We start from the raw sequence: 22,971 nt of genomic DNA, 5'->3' as shown, positions 1-22,971 counted from the left end.
ACAATATATAATTTAATGTAATGGGGGTAAATAATGTGATGCTATTAGAGTATAAGAGACTTTTAACCCAAGGTACAGTGATCAGGGGCAAATTACTGAGGAGGTAAAGCCTTTGCTGAATTCTGTAGTAAGAGACCAGGTGAGTGGGAGCCAATTCAGACAGACAAAACATACAGAATCATCTAAAGACAAGAAAGATCAGCTTTGTGCAAGAAGGTAGTTAGTAAATAGTTTTACCTTTCATTGAGATAGAAATCAATACACTGTAGCATGAAAAGTGTGAATTTCTTTAAAGTATTTTAGCTTGTAAACATTTAGAATGTAGAATCATCCAGCTTCAAATCTCATGATGCTACATCTGAACTAGAAAAAGGAATGGCAGAAAAGCTATACTTGGTACCAACATGCCTATTTAAATTAATAAAATGTACATGTGTTGTTAACTTTTCCATCACACGAATTTCTTCCCTATTCTTTATGGAATAGTTATCTCAATCTGTATGTATTTTGCGCGTGCTATTTCCTAGAAAACTATCCCTCCTTCTGAAGTTGTATATGCACATAAAATTTTCTTTTAGACTCAAGTCTAGTTCTAATTCATCCATTAATGAGTCTTCCTGTCTTACAGGTGAGAGCTTTGTTTCCTTTCTCTCTCTTCTGTTTCTCTCTTGCCAAGCGAAAGAGGACATCATTTGCTTTCATGCTACCACCACATGGGTATCATGCTAGGCACAGATGATACCGAGGAGAAAACTAAAAAACCTTCCTCTCCCAGATGGTCCCTTCTAGCCATGAGGTGTGCAGTGAGGAGTATATCCAAGTCGCTGGAGAGGTTTCCAAAATACTCATGCTTGAAGCCCGAGGCCTGGGAATGTCTGTGAAGAAATAGGTTGGAAATTTGAGTTAAAAAATCTTCCAGTTATGTTAATTTATGCTTCTTTACTTAAGCCTGTCTGCATTTTGAGAGCCACTGATTCTGAGCTGCAGAAACGTTTGGAGAGCTGTGCGTCAAGGGTCATAAACTTAGATGGTAAATAAGAAGGAGAAATGACAATTTGGAGTAAACACTCAAAGGTCATAATCTAACATTTATTTTTGGATCAAAGTGTAGTAGGCAGTCATTAGAAGTCTGCAAAGAAAGAGGCAACATGAATAACCATTTTAGGTATGTGGTATAAAACGTGGTAAGCAAAGGGAAAGCTGTAGTTTTGAGAACTTATTATAAGACAGAGATAGACCTCACTCGGGGGAAATGCTATCGATTTGGGAACTATAAAGTGGCATAGTAGGTATATAAAAATAGCATGAACAGCATGAGATGAATTTGTTTTCCAAAAAGTTTTTAATTGGAATTTCACTTCTTTCGTTTATATGCTGTGTGACCATGGACAAATTACTTTGTCACTCTGAGCCTGCTTTTTAATATAGTAAACATATTAGATATAAATATACTTCATAATGTTTGGTCAGTATTAAAATCAGATCATGCATATTCAAGAAATAAGAGGAGGTTTTTTAATGTTTATTTTGGAGAGAGAGAGAGAATACAAACAGGGGAGGGGCAGAGAGAGAGGGGGACAGAGGATCCAAAGTGGTCTCTTTGCTGACAGCAGAAAGCCTGATGTGGGGCTTAAACTCAAGAACTGTGAGATCATGATCTGAGCTGAAGTTGGATGCTTAACTAACTGAGCCACCCAAGCGCCCCAAGAAATGGGAGTTTTTATTATTACATTATTTTCAGTATCCTGTGAAAAATGGCAACAGGGCCATACTAAGAATATTGTACAGTAGAAAAGTTATAAAGGGTATGCATTATTTTGCACAACTTAAAATCTCCTTGTGGAGGGGCATCTGGGTGGCTCAGCCGGTTAAGCATCCAATTCTTGATTTCCACTCAGGTCATGGTCTCACGGTTTGTGAGTTCAAGCCCCACATCAGGCTCTGTGCTGATAGTGTGGAGCCTGCTTGGGATTCTCTCTTTCCCTCTCTCTCTGCCCTCCTCTCTCTCTTTCTCTCTCTTTCTCTTTCTCTCTCTCTGTCTCTCTCTCAAAATTAAATAAACTTAAAAAAAATTTTTAATTTAAAAATAGTATTAAAAAAATCTCCATGTGGAGACTCCATACAGATAAACCGTCTAATCCTATTTTTAAAATAAGTTGAAATATTTGGCACTGGAAGATCTCACTGCTATCACCAAGGCCATACTTTAAACATTCAATATCTGTATAACTTATAGCAATTTGAAAAGGGGGCATTTTCCCTTTTCCATTGGGGAGAACATTGAGGTGCAGAGAGATGAAGCATTTTGCATATGGCCACACAACTCCTAAGTTGGGAGTCTAGGATGTGAACCAAAAACCACCTGCCTTCACAGCCCATCCCTTTCCACTATGATCCATGCCTGAAATAACTGGAGTTAAGTGTTAATTTCTCCTGTCTACTCTGTTCCCAAGTTTTAGCCCTTACTGTCTTTCACATTCACTATTACAAAACACTTTCTAACCAGTCTCCACACCTCTAGTTTTCTCTCCATTTGCTTCTTTCTATACCTATTTATTGAGTAACTACTACATGCCTGGCACTAGTCTAGGTACTGGGAATGCATAAGCTGCTCTGTCTCTTTTTTCTTGGGACAGCCAGTCTAGCGGAGGAAACACAGCAAATACATAAACAAATGTAGAGTACATGGATGTATAGTATATAGTCTAGGGTGGTAAAAGTGGTAAATACAAATTGAGCAGGGTAGGAGGATTGAAAGTTGGATGAAAGTTACCATGGAGTGGTTATTTATAATAAAGTTAAAGGGAATTAGAGCAGACACTTGAGGGAAATGAGGGAGTGAGACATGCATAAATCTGAGAGATGGTGTTGCTTGGAACAGGAATAGCAGGGCAGAGTATAAGTGTGCTCTCTGTGTTAAAAGAGTAGTGTGGGTGGAGCAGAATTTTTGAGAGAAAGAGAGACAGTGAAAGAGAGAACAGGTGACAAAGATCAGTAGATAGTATAGATTAGACCTAGACCCTTAAATGTCAGAATAAGGATTTTGGTCTACTCTGAGTTGAGAAGCCACTGCAAAGTAGTAATCAGAAAAATGACACGATGCAGCCTCTATTTTAGAAAAAAAAAATCACCCAATCTACTCTGGTTTTTATATGAAATGCTGCTGGTTACCTTTCCAAGACACAGCATCACTCAGGCTTCTTTCTTACTTGTAACCCAGCAGTGTCTCACCCTCACAGCCCACTGGATTCAGCTTCTGCTTAGGAGGGACAACCATGTTGGTGGTGGCAGTGGTCGTAGTGGTCATCATAACACTTTTTGCTCCATGTTCCCTAGCCCTGTTGATCTCTTGATCTACAGAGTATTTGATCTTTCACAATGTAATTCTTCTAGAGAATCCTCTATTTATTTGTGAGGGGATATCCATTTTCATGTTAACGGACATTGATTGTTCTTCTACACAATGGTTTTGGAAATCCTGTTCTGCAGAATTAAGATAAAACTCTTGGCATTCAAGCCCTTTTTATTCCTACCACATTTTGGTTTTCTCTTTGTGAGTGGACTTTTCTTTATCCATATCCCATAGTTAAGTTCTTTCAGTTCTTCAAATCTTGTTCAAATTCTACTCTCTCTAGGAAGCCTTGCTTGATTTTTCTTTGTGAAAATAATTGTTTTTTCTTGTGATCTTCCATGATACCAATTCTTACTTTTTTTTTAACTAAGTACCCTACATGGGCATTGAACTCATGACCCTGAGATCAAGAGTTGCATGCTCTACTGACTGAGCTGGCTATGTGCCTCTCATACCTTTTTTTATGCCACTTAGCATTGACTATATTCTATGCTATACATGATTATCCATATCCTATTTCTAATGCAAAGATCCATGGAAGAAGGCTCTGTGCCTAATCCACCTTTGTACCTAACGTAGTATCTTAAATTCAACAGGAAATTGATGAATATGTTAACAGTCGGTTAATTCTTAATATGATCATATCTATTCTGATTGTATGTATCATTTATTTCCATGATTCAATTGTAACCTCTTTTAAATAAGAACCTACATTTTTCCCTTTAATATGCTCTCTATGTGCTCCATATGGACATCTGTTACTTTCCCTCAAGTCTTCAAAACTTTATCGATTGAACGGTCAATTAATCCTCCAGGATGGAGAAATTTGCCAGTGGGTCAAAAGATTTAAATCATCCCTAGAGCTCCATTCTGAAAGAGAGATTTTGTAGTTTCAAAATGTTTGTGGAACGCCGTGTGCACCGAGGAGAGAGAGCGAGATAGTGAGGGCAGGTTCAAAGCCATTCTCCAGTGGCTCTCTAAAAAGCTAAGATGCCACAATTGGGGTCAGAAACCTTAATCTTTGCTATCAGAGTTTTTATTGCTCTGGCGTGTGTTGATACACTCCAGAGGGAACTGTCATCTTATCTTGCTTATTCCACAGGTTGGGAAACAGGCTTCTAGAGAGTATGTTGAAGTAAGAGAAAGAGGTGAAATGAAATCTTCATTTGATTCAGTCTTAGAATATGATTTGAAGGTCTAATATCTGGATTATTAATTTAAAGGGCTATAGGTAAGTTTCAGAAGAAATCAATTAAATATGATACATAAATTTATTTTTGGCTTTGATAGTCTTATGTTTACTTGTTACATAAATTAATAGTATGCAGCTGTGAGTCTGATTACAAAGTAATGTTTTCATAAAACATTACATCAAACAATAAGAAAAAAAACCCTACAATTCCATAATGAAGCTTCTGCCAACCTGAAAATAAACACAGGAAGAGGCTATGGAAAATGTTAATTCATGGTTTAGATAGACTGCCCCCCCAGTCACTTTACGTTCAAATATTATCTTACTATCCCAGTCGTACATTATTAAATATTATTATTTGCTCCTCTATTGCAGTACATCTCCACCTGACTCCTTAAGACTTGTCTGAGATTCCCCTGAAGGGACACTAAATGATTCACTGTCAGGTTTCCCACATCCTAGAGAGAGTCAAAAATTAGGATAGGAGGCAGATGTAAATTTAGGAAAGAATAAGGGATTTGAGAGTTCCGTCTAGGTCACAGGTAGAAGAGCACAGATGAGATAAGAACATTTATTCAGAGCTGTATAGAGCAGTGAGGATGATACAAGGTATGGTCCAAGTGGTAAAATTGTAATAATAGATCCTAGTAATGTTGATCTGCCAAAATATTATAAGTACTGTATTTTTTTCTCCTTTAGAAACATTTGAGTTTTTACAATTCCAATAAGAGAGAAATAAGAGTTGGTGAAAATTTGAGTAGCACAACTTAGTTCTTTTATCATCTAATAGAGGTGTCAATGATTCTTTGAAGCAGAAAGGAAGGATAGAATGCATTTAATTTAATGGAAGTAAAATTAGCAAGGAAAAATTTTATTCATGTTATACTAGAAAAGAGATTGGCTGGGACTTAGAAAATAATAGGAGTATTAAAATATTTTCTAAGGGAATGAAGGCAACAATCTTTTTGAATACTTAACCTTTGGGCTTATTTATCTGATCTAGAATGAGGCTTCATCTTGAACTTGTTCCTCCTAAACTGGTGGTCTTTTTCACTTAAATTGCTGTTCTCCTGTTATCTATAATTCATTAAACTCTTGCTTTGTAAATATTAACTAACCTTTTTAAAAAGCTCTAGAAAACAGAAATAATTCTTCCTTATAATAAAATTCATTGGCTGCTGTATTTTTTAAAATTTATTCATACTGCTGTCTTTCAGCTTTAAAAAATATTAAATAAATACATAAATAAAGTGCCGGCATATCTCAGGGTAAAGTGGGAAGAATAAAAGACAACAGAATGCCCTGCTTTTTCGTGTCTCTTGTATGAAATGCAAATTTGTCCCATTTATCCTTGTAATTTTAGAAAACTAAATGTTACTTTGGTATGCCCCACTGAAACTTTTTATAAAATAGCTTTCTTCTTAATATTATGGTTTAGAGATTTACATCTGATTCTAGAAAGGCAGAATGATATTCATCCTGCACTTCTTTCTTTAAGATTTAGTGTACTCCTAGTTTAAAAGGAGACTGAAATAAAGTAGAAAAAGGTAGTGGTCTTTATGAAAATTTTTCTAACTTTGCAATTATTCGATAGTGTGTATTCCTTTTTAAATAATTTCTGTAATTTTGAAATAAAAATATTAAAACAAGTTAAAATGATGCATTAATGGAAATTATTTTTTGTCAGTAATATAAACACACTCTTTACACTAAGTTAGAAGGTTTTTTTTATCCGGTAAGATGGGCACCTTGTTGTCTGCAGCAGTAACGATTGTCTGGCCTTGAAATAAATTAATGGTAACTGCAGAGCATGACAGTCTGGAAGAGGGTATATTGCTGGTGTTGGACATGAGTCCTGGGCTCTGCTGGAGAAGCTTAGATTAGAAGCATTTCTCCAGAAGCATGAGAGTGCAGACTGGAAGGATTCAAGTGTTCATACCTCGTTCTGGTTTAATGTGAATGCTTTTTTATGAGTTGATGGAACTGTATACTAAGGATTGAAATTTCCTGAAACATAAAGGTGCTAGGCCAGTTATCAGATGTTGTGCCTATGGAAGGTCAAGTGGATATAGAAGATAAACGTAAGCCAGCCAATAACAGGTACATACTTAATGATTAAGCTTTTCTGTATGCAAAGCCCTGTGCAGGGTACTGGGATAACCACAGATACAGAGACCATTTTCCCTGCCCTTAGAAAGCTTTAAAATTGTTGAGAGATAACACCTACACTCATAAAAGCATCAACACCCAAAACAGTGTGCCTAACAAAGATGTACGTAAAAGATTTTTGCATATAAGCAGTCTTGAACAATATAGCATACAATAACATCTTGTGAAGTAAAAGGGATGTCAAGTGTGATTCCAAACACTTAGAATTTTCACTTTAAATTCCTTTTTGTGTGTATGGAATAAAACAGAAACTGCCCTCTAGTTTTTAACATTTCATCATTTTTTTGTGTGCTGTACTTCATCATTATCAATTTGTTTTCCTTTCAATTTACTAATGCTTCTCTGATTTTCAAGTCCCTAAAGGAAACATGAGTAGATGATTATGCTGTTTGGAACACTTCAACAGTGACAGGGTAACTAATGGCTTGAAAGAGTTAATTAATCGTGTTCTCTGATGTGCCTTTTGATTTCTAAAGTGTTTTGGATATGATTATTTCCCACCATGTGATTTCATTTATTTAGGAAATAATTATTTAGGAAAAAAGACTTCCAAACCTATCATATCATGGAATCTTTTCAAAAACCTATCATGTCCTCTGTGAAAATTGTATGCAGAAATTCCTTCACTTGTATCCAGAAATAAGGACAGGGTTAGGATTTGAGTACTGGAATAGAATAGAATGAGATAATTGGAAATGTAACTCTCTTACTCCTCTCTCTCACATCTTGTATGTCAAGGGACAGTGATATTCTGTCCCTTGCCATACAAGAGCTTTTAAATGATCTTATAATAGATCATTTTAATTTCTCTCTCTCTCTTTCTGTATCCACCACGATGACATTTGGTGTTTTATGTGGTTCAGTTTCAAACAACCTCAATATAGGGAAAAGGCTAAAAGAAGAGCATGTTATTGGAGAAGCATGGGTGGTCTTAATGCTTTCATTTGCTGACTTTTAGGGACCACTAAATTCTATTGAAAAGCTTTTACGATGAGGGGTGCTTTGGGCAGTATGTTTTTTTTTGAGGGGCATAGCAAATTTAAGTATAAAATTAAGTATAGATCAAGTGTTAGGCCAACAAGGGATCTATTCTCTGCTCTTTTTTCTTGCAGTCAAGTCTTCAATTCTGTGTTTCCCAAGTGTAAACCTAGAGAGACAACACTGGGCCAGAATATCAATTATCATTTGTGGTTAGTATGAATTTAAAAGGGAGTCAAGAAAATCAGACTCTTTAGAGTTTACAGTGTAAGTTTAGACTAAAACAATTGTACTCACCATCATCCACTTTATTAAATGTGTTAGAACACAATTAACTTTCAAATTCTTCAACATTTTAAATGTTTATTCAGAAGGTAAAAATAGTATGAATCATAAAGATTTATTTTACTTTGAAGGCAGAATGTTTGGCTTTATTATTATTACTATTATTATTACTATTATTATTATTATTATTATTATTTTACTGTTTATTTAAACTCCAGTTAGTTAACAGTGTGATGTTAGTTTCACGTGTACAATATAGTGATTCAACACTTCCATAAGACATTTGGTGCTCCCTCAGCAAGTGCACTCCCTAATCCCCATCACCTATCCCCCCCCACCCCCCTCCGGACCCTCCCCTCTGGTAACCATCAGTGTGTTCTCTATAGTTTAGAGTCAGCTTCTTGATTTGCCTCTCTCTCTCTCTCTCTCTCTCTCTCTCTCTCTCTCTCTCTCTCTCTTTCTTTTTCCCCTTTGCTGATTTGTTTTGTTTCTTGAATTCCACATATAGTGAGATCATATGGTATTTGATTGGCTTTAAATACCAGCTATTCCATGTTCTGTGATCTCAGGCAGTTGCCTAAATGTCAGTGATTCAACTCTGTGACTGAAAAAAAAAAATTGGAGCGAATCATCATCATCATCATCATCATCATCTATCTCACACTTTCCTCTGAAGATTTAATTAATGTGTGTGTGTGTGTGCACGTGTATGTGTGTGTGCATGCATATGTGTGTGTATATGTTTCAGGGAGGGTGAGAATGGGAAAGAGAGAATTTATGAGAATACATACACAGAATGATCTATAAGTTTCATTGAAACTCTGTAAAAAAGCACTGATTATAATGCAAATTAAATATCACACAACTGGCTTTGTCAATCATCCTCCAAAGGAGGTTATTCTGGTCATTTTAGTAATCTAATAATGTAATCTCTCATCCTATAAATTTATAAGAATTTTTATTCTTCTAGCAATATGTTGGAGGACCATTATATTAGATTTATATGGATATATACATAAACATGTACTATTATTCTTTTTGCAAAAAGGAAATGTTTTTTTTGGCATAAGCCCATATTTGATATCTATATGAATATCTGTATTTCAGTGTCTACATACATATTTTTTCTATTGCTGGATGGATAACGAATTACTACATGTTTCGTAGTTTAAACCTATCGTATCATCACACAACATCTGTAGATCAGGAGTCTGAGCAAGGCTCAAATGGCCCTCTGGTCTTGTTAGAATTCAAGGTGCTGATGGGGCTAGGGTTTCATGTGACACTCAAGATCATCTTCCAAGCTCATGTGCTGTTAGCAGAACTTAGTCCTTGCTGATGGATATCTTATGATGGCTTTTTTTCTTCAAAACTGTCAGGAGAGTCTGCATTCTGATCTCTTCACCTGATTGGGTCAGGCCCACCAAGGATAATTTTTTGATTGCCTTAAAGTCAATTAGTCAGACATTACTCATATCCACAAAGATATCCACTCATATCCTGTAACCTTTTCAATTTGATGTATCATAAGCGTGACACTGATAGCCCATTATCTTTGCTATATTCTATTGGTTAAAAGTAATTGAAAGTTTCTATCTATACTCAGGAAAGGAGATTATACAAGGGCATGGATTATTGGAGGTTATCTTAGAATTCTGTCTACCACAGCTTTTCTACCATCTGGATTAGTGTATTTGAACTTCTTGTTGCTTCTTTGGTTATTGAGTTTATCACTCTGTTCTGATCCAACTTTTTTTTTCTTTCTCAATTTCAATAGGTTTTTTTTGAATAAACTCATAATATTATATAAGTAAAAATACAGTTACAACATGCATGCACCACTGTTAAATGTTAAGCAAGGCTCAGCTGTGTCTGCTTTACGTGTGCTTACCATGGAGTAAAAGTTGTGCAATAACACGTAAAAGTACAGCCCATTGAATTGTGTCACTCATATTGGATAATTTTAACAATGATTATAAATTTTTGGTGCTTTTTGTCTGACTTTTCTGCTAAATAATGAAATCAGTTGTTCGGTATTAGTGATTTAATTACTTAGAAGCAAGCATGTGTTACTATTTTCTCAAGCATCTAGACCAGTTTAATTGAAAAATATATTCAGTTTTCAATGAGTGCTGATAAAAAAAATACCATTGGAAACTACTTATCTCTATGAATCAGCTTTCTCAAAACTGCAATTCAAACAAGATATAGAAATGACTGACATATCAGCAACAATAGTCCGTGAATCCTGTGTGGCCCTATGTGGCCATTATTCTCTAGTTGTATTATTCATTATAAGGATTAAAAATATAACCTTAAAAATAAACATACGGTCATAAGATTCTGCATTTATCTATTGCAGAGGCAGTGGTTGAGGTGAATCTTTTGAATGAGATTTCACTTGATTAAAGGGTCTGTTGCTTTAAAAAAAAAGTTTGAGGGGCGCCTGGGTGGCGCAGTCGGTTAAGCTTCCGACTTCAGCCAGGTCACTGATCTCGCGGTCCGTGAGTTCGAGCCCCGCGTCAGGCTCTGGGCTGATGGCTCGGAGCCTGGAGCCTGTTTCCGATTCTGTGTCTCCCTCTCTCTCTGCCCCTCCCCCGTTCATGCTCTGTCTCTCTCTGTCCCAAAAATAAAAAATAAAAAAAAAAAGTTTGAAAGCCACAGAATAGTTTGATAGTATTAGAAAGACAGGACCTATAGTTAGTAAATACATCTAGGGAACTCAGGGGCCTCATCAAACAATAATCAAATTCAAATATTTCTTTGATGGGACTTATGAAGCTATTTTATAATCTAACCACATCCGCCCCATTTGATAAAAGGACTGTTGACACCATCTATTCCAGCTAAGGGCTTGCTTTCCCAAGTAAGATCTCATTCATGTTCATGCTCTCCTACAGCAATGTAGGATAACCTATCTTGTGCGGCTGAGTAAGCCATAGATCTAAATAAGTAACTCTCCTACCACCAAGATCTGACTATATGCATTTTATCAGGCAAGATCAAGCTTTGAACCATCACTTATAGTTTCTAGTTAACTAAAGGATGCATAAGGTTCATGATACGATTTTCCAAACCCAATAGATTCCTTCGTATATGCTTCCTTAGTGACAAAGACTCCTCTCCTGGAATGGAGCTGGGAAAGCATCTACAGCTAAACATCCTAAAGTGTTAGGTTTCTTAATGTGATTGTGCTTTCAGTCTTACTGAGGTTTAATTGAAGTACAATAGATCACACACATTTAGAGAGTACGATTTGATCAGTCTTAACCTATATGCACACCACAATCAGGAAAATGAACATCTCTAGCAGCCTCAAAAGTTTTCTTGTAACCTTTACAATCCCTCAACCCACTACCCTACAGAACTGCTGCTCTACTTTCTTTCATTATAAATGTTAATGATTAACATTTCCGTACATTTCTACAAATGAATCATGCTGTATACGCTCTTTTTGTGCCTGGCTTCTTTCACTCAGCTACTTATTTTAAGATTCCTCCACGTTGTGGTGTACATCAATAGTTCATTCCTCCTTATTGCTGAGTGGTATTCCATGGAATGGATGTAAAATATATCTTAATACATATTTTTAGGCTATATCTTAGATATATTTTATGTAAACATCCATAAATCTACCTGATTATTTTGTAATGGCTCCATAGTATTAAATAGCACGAAGGTACCATTAAAATCATATGGTGCTACAATAAACTTATTAGTACACAAATCTTTTTTGCATGTGAATACTTCCGTAGAATAAATCTCGATAAGTGGAAGGCCTATCTCAAATGATATATCCAATTGAATTTAGATAGATATTGTAATATGACTTCCAGGGGCCCCCCGGGCGGCTCAGTCGGTTAAGCCTCCCACTCTTGATTTTGGTTCAGGTCATGATCTCACGGTTCTGAGTTTGAGGCCCGAATCGGGCTCCATGCTGACAGTGCAGGGCCTGGTTGGGATTTTCTCCTTCTCTTTGCCCCTCCCCCCCAAAAAATAAACAAGTAAACTTAAAAAAAAAGATATTGTAATATGACCTCCAAAAAACATCAGCAATATGCATTATAACCAATTTTGCATTGGTATTGTGAACTCTTGCCTCTAAAGGGATAACGGCCAGAGTCCTAATAGTCCTGCAAATGCATTCATGACACTGTAGGGCACAGGATCAAACAAAATGCAATCCAAAGAATGAGGCAGGGGAGTCTTTTCATTCTTTTGAAAAGATTGAAATTGAAACTCTAATGAAATACAATGGAATTTTAGCACTATGATGATCAATATCAGTTATGTTTATAAAAATGTACTAAGTACATTATGTTTATAAAATGTTTATAAAATATCAAAAGTTTATTAAAATGTACTAAAGTACTAAGAAGTTCTCAAGTATCCTCTGAATATCCAAAGGCATTTAATAACAGTTTAACTTGTTAAAACAAGTTAAACAATATTAAAATATTCAGTGCATTTAAAATGTTTTAAAAAATTCTTTTGGAAACCACATACAGTTGGATTCATTTAAATTACTTGGGTTAGCCAAACTTCTTTACTTATTTGTCCATCTAGTGAAATAATTGTTTTTGACACATTCTTAATAGTTCTTCCTATGTGTTTTTTATTATGCCTTCTCTCTCTCTCTCTGTCTCTCTCTGTCTCTCTGTCTCTCTGTCTCTCCCTCTCTCTCACGTTAGGACCATGAGGAAGTACCCTGCTTTGTGGATAAGTTTTCTAAGACTTGTGTTCTGTTTAGAGTAGTCCAACAGGCTTGACAGTGTTCCACTCCCCCTTTGATAACAAAATGACGAACTAATTAACAGTACAGAATAAAAAAGGCGTTCACTCCTTATATTGCTTTTTTCTGTTGGTACAGGAAATATGTGGTTTTCCCAGTGCACTATTCTCAGTAGCATTTGGGTGGGTCAGCAATCAGTGGTCTTTGTTTTGTGGTTTTTCACAGCAATACATTATATGGAGAGATAGACTCAGTTCTAATTCCTTACCCTTTCTCCAAGTTTTATAACTAAATAACCTTTTTAAATAAAATATTGCAACAGTCCTGCATTTTGAGGATGAAAGTGCTGTTTTCTAAAAGGTCAATTCAATCTGGGAAATGTTTTCGGTTTAGACAATACATTATACACTGTAGAAACCCATGGCAATTTTCAGCACCACTAACAACGGGAAGTAAATTTCAGTCATTCACAGTAAGATGGCAATGTGGTGACATTTGAAGCCTGGACGTGGGCTCTTACATTCATTGTAGGTGACTGACTGCTGTGTGGCAGAGGCCTTTTCCGACTGCAGATGAATTCTAGATATAAATGAAAAAGATGATCAGAACGATTTACAAAATGAGTGAGACCCCATCATCTGAGTGACAATATTCTTCTTTTACAGCAGGCACGGATTAAAATACATCAAATTAATAAATCCCTAGGAAACCAATAATCTCACATTTGCTGAACAATTGTATCTTCTGGTAGTTATTATCTTTGAATTACAGTGAGCCACTATCTTTGTTTCATTTTCCAGATATATGTCCTTGTCCATCAAAAACTATGACAGTTGTGCTACACAGTCAAGCAATAAATTTATGAAACATCTCTCTGAAGTACATGCTTGTTTCATAATCCTGATTCCATATCTTTATTTACTTCAAAATATATGGAACTGTCAGCATGAGGGTCAGAAGATTACAGCACTTTCTTTGTTTCTTTGCTAGTGTTTTTATTTAACTTGAAAAATAAGCTGCAGCACCAAGGGAGGGATGAAATAAAGGATATATAGACTCACAATGGCATAAGAATGGTAAACATAGAACTACAGATAAACCGTAAGAAAGATCTTTGTATCAAATCATAAAAAAAAAAAAAAATGTTTACTTCAGTAACTCACACAGGTAACCCATACAGGTAACTCACACACCATCTTTATTGAAACCTGTAGAATACATGAAATGATACCCAAGAGCTTTAACATAAACAGAAAAAGTTTCTCATCTTTCTGAAAATGTCTCATAGTGCCTGGCTTTTGACCTTAAGACATCGTGTACTGTGAGTATGATTCTCTTTTATAGTTAGTGATGGACTAATTTAACATTTAATCTACCTGCGCTTAAAAACAGCAAACCTCGTGGGGTAGCACATTGCTTTAAAAGGCATGGAAAAGTTATAAATAAGTAAGTTGGCAATTGTAAATTCAAGAGAAACACCTTATGAAGCCAACAAAACAGGCATACAAATGGGCATCAACAGCACATTTTTACTATAGAGTGCTCTGATTTGGAACTGCTTACCATTTTAGAGTTCAAAATATCCTTCAGCTTAATGCCATCAATTAAGAAAGCATATCTTTTTTTAAATTTCCTTCATATATATGATATTGCATGAATTAAATATGTTGAAATCAATTTAATTACATGATAAATTCTAGGGATGATCAAAACATATCAAATCTACATTTCTATGATTAATTTCTATAAATACTTGATGGGGTGGGGGGACCAGGGTATATTTGTTGTTTTCTGTTACTTGATTTAAAATACTGCTGTCATTATCCATATTTTAGAAATATGCAACTATGGCTTCTGATTTTTCATTTCAAATATAAATCTGTATAATATTTTTACCAATCTTTTATTCATCTATACAATTTTCAAAAAATACTGGCTTTCAAAATTTGTCAAGGATTTCTATAACAAGAGTAAGTACATTAAATATCCTTCAGACTCTTCTCATAATGTATCAGCATTTCCCTAGGACCAAAGAGAGTTATTCAATTTCTTGGAGCCTTGGTTTGTAAAGAATCTGGTTCACAACCTTATTATCTGGCTTCACCACTTACATTATGTTCCACATCTTTGGGGAAGTTCTGTTGGGCATTCAATACACTTAGAGGTGAGTATAATTTTCATTCACAAGCAAAGCACAAATATGAAATGCCTTGAGGCTCTTTGTTCTCCACAGTTAGAACTAAGTAAAGTGTTCAGAGAGTCTTATGGGACTTTTAGGTCAAAGCTTCACTGATAATATTTTCTGAGCAAAATGCAATTGGTTCAGGAGCACTTACCACTACTCCTAATTAATCATGACCTTTTGCTCCATTTTTACTAATCAGTTATATTATTCTCCATAGGTTAGTCCTACCATTTGAACATTTCTAGTATGCAATGGTCTGAATGTTTGTGTCCTCCCAAAATTTATATATTAAAACCTAATGTCCAAGGGGCACCACAGTGGCTTGGTGGGTTAAAAGTCCGACTCTTGGTTTCAGCTCAGGTCATGATCTCACGGTTCATGAGATCAAGCCCAGCAGTCAGGCTCTGTACTAACAATGTGGAGCCTGCTTGGGATTCTCTGTCTCCCTCCCTACACCCCTCCCTGCTCTCTCTCTCTCAAAATAAATAAATGAATTTAAAAAACAAAACAAAACAACAACTGATGCCCACAGTGAGGATATCAGGAGCTGGAGCCTTTGGGAGGTGATTAGATCTTAAGGCAATGGGATTAGTATCCTTATTAAAAAGGCCCAAGGAAAGTCCCTTGCCCCTTCTACTACGTGAGAACACAAGGAAAAGTCTGTAACCTGGAAGGGACCCCTCACCAGGCAATGCTGGTGCTCTGAGCTTAGACTTTCAACTTCCAAAACTGTGGGACATAAATTTATGCTATTGATAAGCTACTCTGTTGTTATTTTGGTGTAGCAGCCTGAACAGACTAAGACAGTTGGATAACTAACTAGCATTTAAGGCTTAATGAAATGCAAAGAGAGCTAATGACTCTTATTTCCCCTCTTCTAGTCCCTCTGCTCTTTCTGTAGATTGAATTTATCATGCCACCCTTCAATTTAAAACTCTCCAGCCGATCTTCATCATACTTAAAATAAAACCCAAAGTGTTACTGGTGAAGAGTATCTCTCTCACCTCTCTCCCGGCCTCTCATTCACTGTACTCCACCCTGGCTTTTCTGTGCTTAAACACATGGAGTGGTCTCACCTTTCAGGACATTTGTAATTGTTCTTTTTAGAGCAGCTACTCAAGTCACCCTCTCTCACATTACATTTTATCTTTTATTAGCATATATCTGTACTTAGCACTATGTCTTTAAAAATTTTTTTAGTGTTTATTTTTGAGAGAGAGAGAGAGAGAGAGAGAGAGAGAGAGAGAGAGAGCAAGCAGGGAAGGGTCAGAGAGAGCAGGGAGACACAGAATCCAAAGCAGGCTTCAGGCTCTGAGCTGTCAGCACAGAGTCCAAGATGGGGCTCAAACTCACGAACTGAACCGTGAGATCATGATCTGAGCCCGAAGTCATACGCTCCACAGACTGATCTACCCAGGAGCCCCAGTACTGTGTCTTAATAGATTATTTAAAAGACATATGAACTTCTTGAAATCAGCAGTTTGGTCTGTTACACTCTAAGTTGCTTTTCTAATACTTAGAAGATGGTGAGTAAATATTTGTTTACTGAATGATTAATTCACAAAATTCATCTTGGGGCCATTTGGGAAAAGAACTATTTGTCTTCGAAAGCATTGCCCATGTTCCATTTTAGGAAACTAGTAGATTCAAGGGAAAGCCTATGGAATTGAGGAATGTACTATGTTGGCAAAGTTGCATGTACATCTCTATGGAAAAACTACTTTGTAGTAAGAGGAGCTAAAAGTGTTAAATTGTTAATTCCTTTCTCAAAATGTTATTACTGCTTGCAGTGATGAACTTGAGTTTTTAAAATAATAAACAAAGTAAAATATCTTGTTCAATGGAAAATAAGTGTTTTAAGAAATAAGTTAAATTAAGCAAAGAGGAAAAACGCCTTTATGTCTTCCATCTGAGCTAAAGAATATATTGATACTTGTAACTTCTAGAAACGATTATTTTTAAATTTCTGATATTCTCAACAACATGATTAATTATACAATCTTAAGTTAAAGCTGCATAAACACCTATTTAAAACTTGTTTGTTTTTAATAAGTAAAAATATTGCTACTGAAGGAGATATTTTCAAAGGAAAAATAAAATTATTACGTAAACAAGGGTGTGCCTTTGCTCTTGGCACTCACGCAGTAAGGAGTTAGAGATTGCTCCCCAAAGTTAAAAGAGTTTTATTAAAGACAGTACAGGGCCACCTGCATGGCTCAGTGAGCTAAGTGTGACTTCAGCTCAGGTCATGATCTCATGTTCCACAAGTTTGAGCCCCGTGTCAGGCTTTGTGCTGACCACTCAGAGCTTGGAGCCTGCTTCAGATTCTGTGTCTCCCTCTCTCTATGCCCCTCCCCTGCTCATGCTCTGTCTCTCTCTCTCGCTCAAAAATAAATAAAAATATTAAAAAAAAATTTTTTCCCACAAGGTGGGAGAGGAGACATCCCCAGAGGGTTCTTTCCTTTTACATGAGCAGGGTCTTATGTCACAGACAGAGTGGTCTCTAATGGAGGCTACTTCCAATCATTTGGGGGCACTCCTCCTACAGGTGGGGAGGGAGAGTTTTTGGCTCTACAAAGTTTATACCAGAACCATCATGGCCACCTTCCTCCATGGAGGGTGGTAATAACCCCCATGCAAATCCATTACAATGAGTCTAGGGGTTACCCTGGGGCAAGAGGTGAAAGAGGAGACGGTGTACTCTGACACTGTGCTCTTGGTCTGTCAGCCCTCATGTCTTGGAAGCCACAAGGATGTTGTGCTCTCAGGATTCTAAGGTGATACCCATTTATCACCATCCTTGCCTCCAGCTTATGTCTAATTTAGTGCCTACTCTACCCTTCCCCCTTCCAGGACATGGGACTCTAATTTTTCAGGTCAAGGGATGAAGTTTCCTCAGAACATTTCTTCCACTGCTCATATCTAGCATCTATCTAACAAACATATTATATACTAGATAAAATATGTTGTTGACTTTTTGTGCCTAAAATCCTCTTGTCCATCTTTCTAATAACTTCATTATGAATCTCTTTTGAAATGTAGCTGTCTTACTTATCATAGTCCATCTGCATGAAATTTTCGATGTAGCTCTAGAGCAAATCTTGTTATACTGAGACTTTTAAAAGATGGGTAATGTGATGAGAATGTCTAATCTGTATTTATAACACTGTATGTATAATACCATATATGCATTGCATTTAGGTGGTAGTCTATCACATATTAAACAGTGTTATGTAGGTAAATAATATGTATAAATCCTTTCTACATAGAAAAATAATTGAACTGAAAACACATTAATGTCTGTACTGAAATGAAGCAAGTATTTCATTTCAACATAAATAAAATCATACTTATAGTTCCAGCTAGATGAATTTAAAGTGCTGAGTATGTTCAATTCAAAAAATTAACTGTATTTGAGCCTAAAGCGTTTTCAGTAGATCCCATATTGGACAAAACTCTGTAATCTTTATACCAGTGCTTCTTGGTATTTTGTTCATTTGAAAGGACGTGACATATATTGATAGTACCAATCAAATTGTCACCGTTGACTAAATAACTAAATTCAATAGTGTTTTTGTTGTTAAAGAAGATTTCTACTAACACATTATTATTTAGTAGCCATACAAGAAGCATTAATCATAACCTATATTATTTCTCAGTGTCAGCTCAGAATCTGTTCCTGTTATTAAATAATCCAGACATTTTCCTTTACCCAGCGAAACCTTATTCTGATCTTACCCTAAGCCTCACGTCACTTTCTGAATTTACTGCTTTTTGCTTCAAGGACTCTGTGACAATGAACTAGTGAGGGGCTTCAATTGTCCATTATAGAAACTGACATCAACCTCTACTCACCAGCTATCAGTTGTATTTTATTAGACAAGTTGAGTACCAACTATTTGGTCTTTCATCTATCTTGACCCTAGTAATACCATGATCTATTAGCCACTGCCGCAGATCTGTGTGGATGTAGACACTGATTGTCATTGTGGCTTTAATGCCTATTATAGCAATCATGGATCCTTTGTCTCTGATAGTTAAGTGATAGGGATGCTAAGGTGTTTTTGTTTTTGCTTTCTACCCTCTACTATAGGTAACTCCAGGTTACCAAGGTCAGTTACCACTGTGCTTCTCAAAAATGCCAGCTCCTCCATTCCCTCCATTAGTATACTCGATACTGGATTTCTCCAGGGATATATTCTGAATCCTCACAAGAGAACATATTCATATGGTGCCTATTCAAATGGGATCTTTCATAAAAAATCAATTCTGATATGCTTTATTTTTTAACATAAGCTCTATGCCCAACATGGAGCTTGAACTCATGACCCCGAGATCAAGAGTTGCATGTTCTACCAACTGAGCCAGCCAGGCACCCTCAATTCTAATATTCTTATATTTTTTAGACTTCCTGTACACCTTATAATTTGCCAAAAATATCTGGATCTCTCTCCTAATTCACCATGGTTCATTGCCCCTCTGAGGTTTCAGAGAGCCATTCAAAAATACATTAAGACCAATTTAGGTCTCCATGCCAGACCTCTAGATTCTGAATCCTGTTTATATGCTCCCACATTCATAAAACTTCTGTCAGGCCTTAAATTCTTTGTCTCGTGGTGCAACGGCTTCGTGATCCAATCCCAAATATATTTACAGGGTTACTTATGATACATTTTGGTTAGGTCCCGAAATTCCTTCAACATGTGGGCTCTTTCTCTCAGAGCTCTGATTCTGCAAAGACCTTACCCTTGTCATGAAACCAGAAACACTAGGGGTAGAAATGTAGAATCTGAGCAGAACAAAAAATCTCCAGTGAGGTCATGCCTTTGGGAGAAGAGAGGTCACTCAAGGTGTAGTGTTCTTCCTGGCTTGAGAGGTTCAGATGATTTGAAGAGCACATGAGTTTTGGGCTCAGCCAGTCAAATAGTCCTATATGAAGGATCGAAATCTCCTGGATCTACTTTCTTCCCCCTCCATTAGAGTCCTGACTTAGACATTGGAGGTTTTTCAAGGCTATATATTAAGTTTCTTTTGAGGCTCTTTGTAGCTTTGTAAATAATGGGTTCAGTTTTAAGCAGTTTGGCCTGTGCCTGCAAGAAATGAGGCAATTTGGAAGTGTCTCCTTCCAAATTGCCCTTTTTCACAGAATATCTTACCTTAGTAGTTGGCTTTCCTGACCATCATATTCTAATACAGTCATAAGCATAGAGCACAGTTTATAAATGCCACTGTCTCCATATCATTTAATCACCACGGTTACCTTTCATGATGCTTCCTCTGTCACCTGCAAGCCATCGTAATTAACCTCAGGCAAAAGCACAGTAATTATGATGTCACTGCATGTCAAAGCTTATCACAACCTCACTGACCACCAGCAATTAAGTCCTCATTGCCACTGCATTGGTGGGCAATCCAGCTTCGATATTGTACTATGTCCACTCCTATCATGAGTGCCAAGTAGAGTCTGTCATTATCATAAATAGAGAAGCCTGAGAATGGCAGGCACAGGGTGAGAGCATCATGTGAGGCACTGTGAGTTTGTGCTTTTATAAAGTTTATTAGAACCCTTACATTTGGGAAACAAGTGCAGTTGAGGCAGAAAGAATATGAAGTGGTGCAAAAGGGGTGCCTGATTCAGTTATTATTTCAAAAATATCTTACTAATGTATTTAAAGAGACATGATAATAATATGAGGGATTTTTCATCTTATAATGTCAAGCGAGGAAAAGCAGATGTGAAATCTTACATATGCTTAATATATATTGAAAATACTAACTGCTATTTTTGTTTCTACCCAAATGACCTCATTGTACCTTCACTATCAAAACCATTTCTTGAGCTTATTCTCTCATTGAATTAAAAGCATGCAATATCTCAAAAGATAACATAAAATAGTCTTTACAGATATAGCAGGGTCACATTTTTTTGAAAGCTGTGATTTTTGAATTGATACCATGAGTATTTTAAAAATGAAAGTAGCTAAACCCTGAAGGAAGCCAAATGTAGATTTTGTACAATTAATAGTAAATAATGGAAAAACTCAAATTCCTCAGACTTGATCAACTTCTGGGCTAGAGAAGAAGGAGCCTTAAAGTGGTAGAAAGAAGTAAAGACATGAAACTGGGCCAAGAAGATAGATAGCTAGAAACACCAGAATTATTCCATAAAGAAGATATGTATCCCCAATGAAGTGGCCAAAATTTTAAGTTTTGTAATCAGAAAGTAGAAGGTAGCTAGCTATTCAGGCTGAAACTCTCAGGGGCAGCATACCTGAGGCTATTGTCTGTATGTAGCATGCACCATCTGAAGTTAAAAGAGGGCATCAATTACTAGCAATGTCTCCATATTACCTCCATATTACCGTCTTACCTTCCAACAAGGAAGAATACAGTGGACAAGGCTTACTAGAGTACCACTTTGTATGTATCTGGGGCCATCTTATGGAAAGTCTCTTGAACTGGGATCGAGAAGCAATGAGTTGTTTTTCCTATTCAGTTTAAAATGGAATGGGTATGATGTACTATATTATAAAATTCATAGAATCTCTCTCCCCTGGTGAAACAAGACCTAACATGGAATGGGTTATATCTTAATAGTTTTCCAGAGAGAATATGGACACCCTCCCTAGTTCTCACCAAACCAATAGTTTGGAAGGCCAAGGGAAGTTAGATGCTAGCCTATTGAAAAAGAAATTGACTTGTCTTACCCAAAAGGGACCAAGTATCAGCCTGAAATAACTATATAAGCTTTCTGTCATCAATCAGAATAGAGGCTAGAGTTAGAAGTGAAAGTCTGTTAAAAAGAAATAAAAAATATGTATATACAATTATTTCACACTTGAGTTCCCATGAATGTAAAATTCATATTTGCTACATTTGGTAAGATGTCAACTATGGAAAAACATGCATATTAAGATATAGGAGAAACTACAATTGAAATCAAGAGGTTGCATTTATATTCTAAATTTCCTCGTGCAAATACGTTCATCTTATTATCAGAGGAATGCTTTGTAAAGAACTTTGAATATGATTTTATTTTTTTTCTTTGAAATGTTAGAATGCCTGAGGAATTCAACATGGTTATAAGACTTTGTGTTAGTTATTTTGGTGCTCCATAAAAAATCTTAACATTTGAGGGCACAAGTAAGTTTAACTTTACACAATTTCAGGACATAAAAATCATGTAAAATTTACCAAGCAAGGCCATAGGAGTCCCCACTGGCATGATGGATTTTTATAATGATATAATCTTTAATGAATTATACTTCCATTTAACAAAATTTTAATAAGGAATTTCTTTTGCTTGTGTTGTTATTAATTCTCCCATCTGAATTGCCTTGGGCATGTCTGCCATAAAATTGTTCAACATAATATTTCTTTCTGTGTCAATCATATAGTACATGTAAATCTCCCAACCATGAATAAAACAAACTTCATTTTCTTCAAAACACATACCTAGCTTTCAGAAAAATATTTGGGTTGAAAATTAAGATGTGCTGAAAGAAAACTATGACTCATGTTTAATGGACTAATAGAATTCTGACCACAAATGCATTACCTTATAGTACTTTCTGCCACTTTCAGAAAGGAAGATAGATGGAATCTACACTACACTTTTCGCATTAACTCTCCTTTTTGATCATGCATGTGTTAGCTTTAATTTAGCTCAGACTTCTATGAAAGCATTTGTATAGTTTCCATTTGCACCAATCACTAAAATAGACCACAGAAGACTGTAAAAGCCCTGCCAATAACAAAAGTGATGATGGAAGAGAAATTTAGGAATCATTTGTAATCATCTATTTTCTGAGTCCTAAACTCAGGGAATTTATTATTCCCTGTCCAAAGTTCATAATAGACAGAAACAAAACCAACGAATCACATAAGCAGCAATTAGTACAAGTTGATTGTGTACACACCAAAATGACAGTTGGCAGACTGGGAGCATGCAAACCAAAACATGGTTGAGGCTCACAGGTATATTGTTATAAGGCAGCTTTTATAGTGTGAAGGCAGTGAGAGTTTATTTTTTACAGCAATTGGTTACAATATTAGAATTTTCTAAATTGAAAGGGAAT

At 36.1% G+C, this 22,971-nt stretch overlaps 1 long non-coding RNA gene across 1 annotated transcript; it reads right to left on the bottom strand.

Annotated features, from left to right (window-relative positions):
* Nucleotides 1–44: 44 nt before the first annotated feature.
* On the bottom strand, nucleotides 45–20,163 carry LOC131484884 (uncharacterized). Its single transcript, XR_009248488.1, has 3 exons — nucleotides 20,050–20,163; nucleotides 13,229–13,287; nucleotides 45–875 (listed from the first exon to the last, which is right to left on the bottom strand). It is a non-coding gene; the product is annotated as an uncharacterized LOC131484884 (long non-coding RNA).
* Between the last annotated feature and the right edge of the window lie 2,808 nt (nucleotides 20,164–22,971).

The sequence above is a fragment of the Neofelis nebulosa genome, chromosome 1 (assembly GCF_028018385.1).
Source record: "Neofelis nebulosa isolate mNeoNeb1 chromosome 1, mNeoNeb1.pri, whole genome shotgun sequence".
NCBI classification, from domain to species: Eukaryota; Metazoa; Chordata; class Mammalia; order Carnivora; family Felidae; genus Neofelis; species Neofelis nebulosa.
The sequence above is the reverse complement of the archived record's forward strand: the minus strand, read 5'-3'. Positions and strand labels throughout refer to the sequence as shown.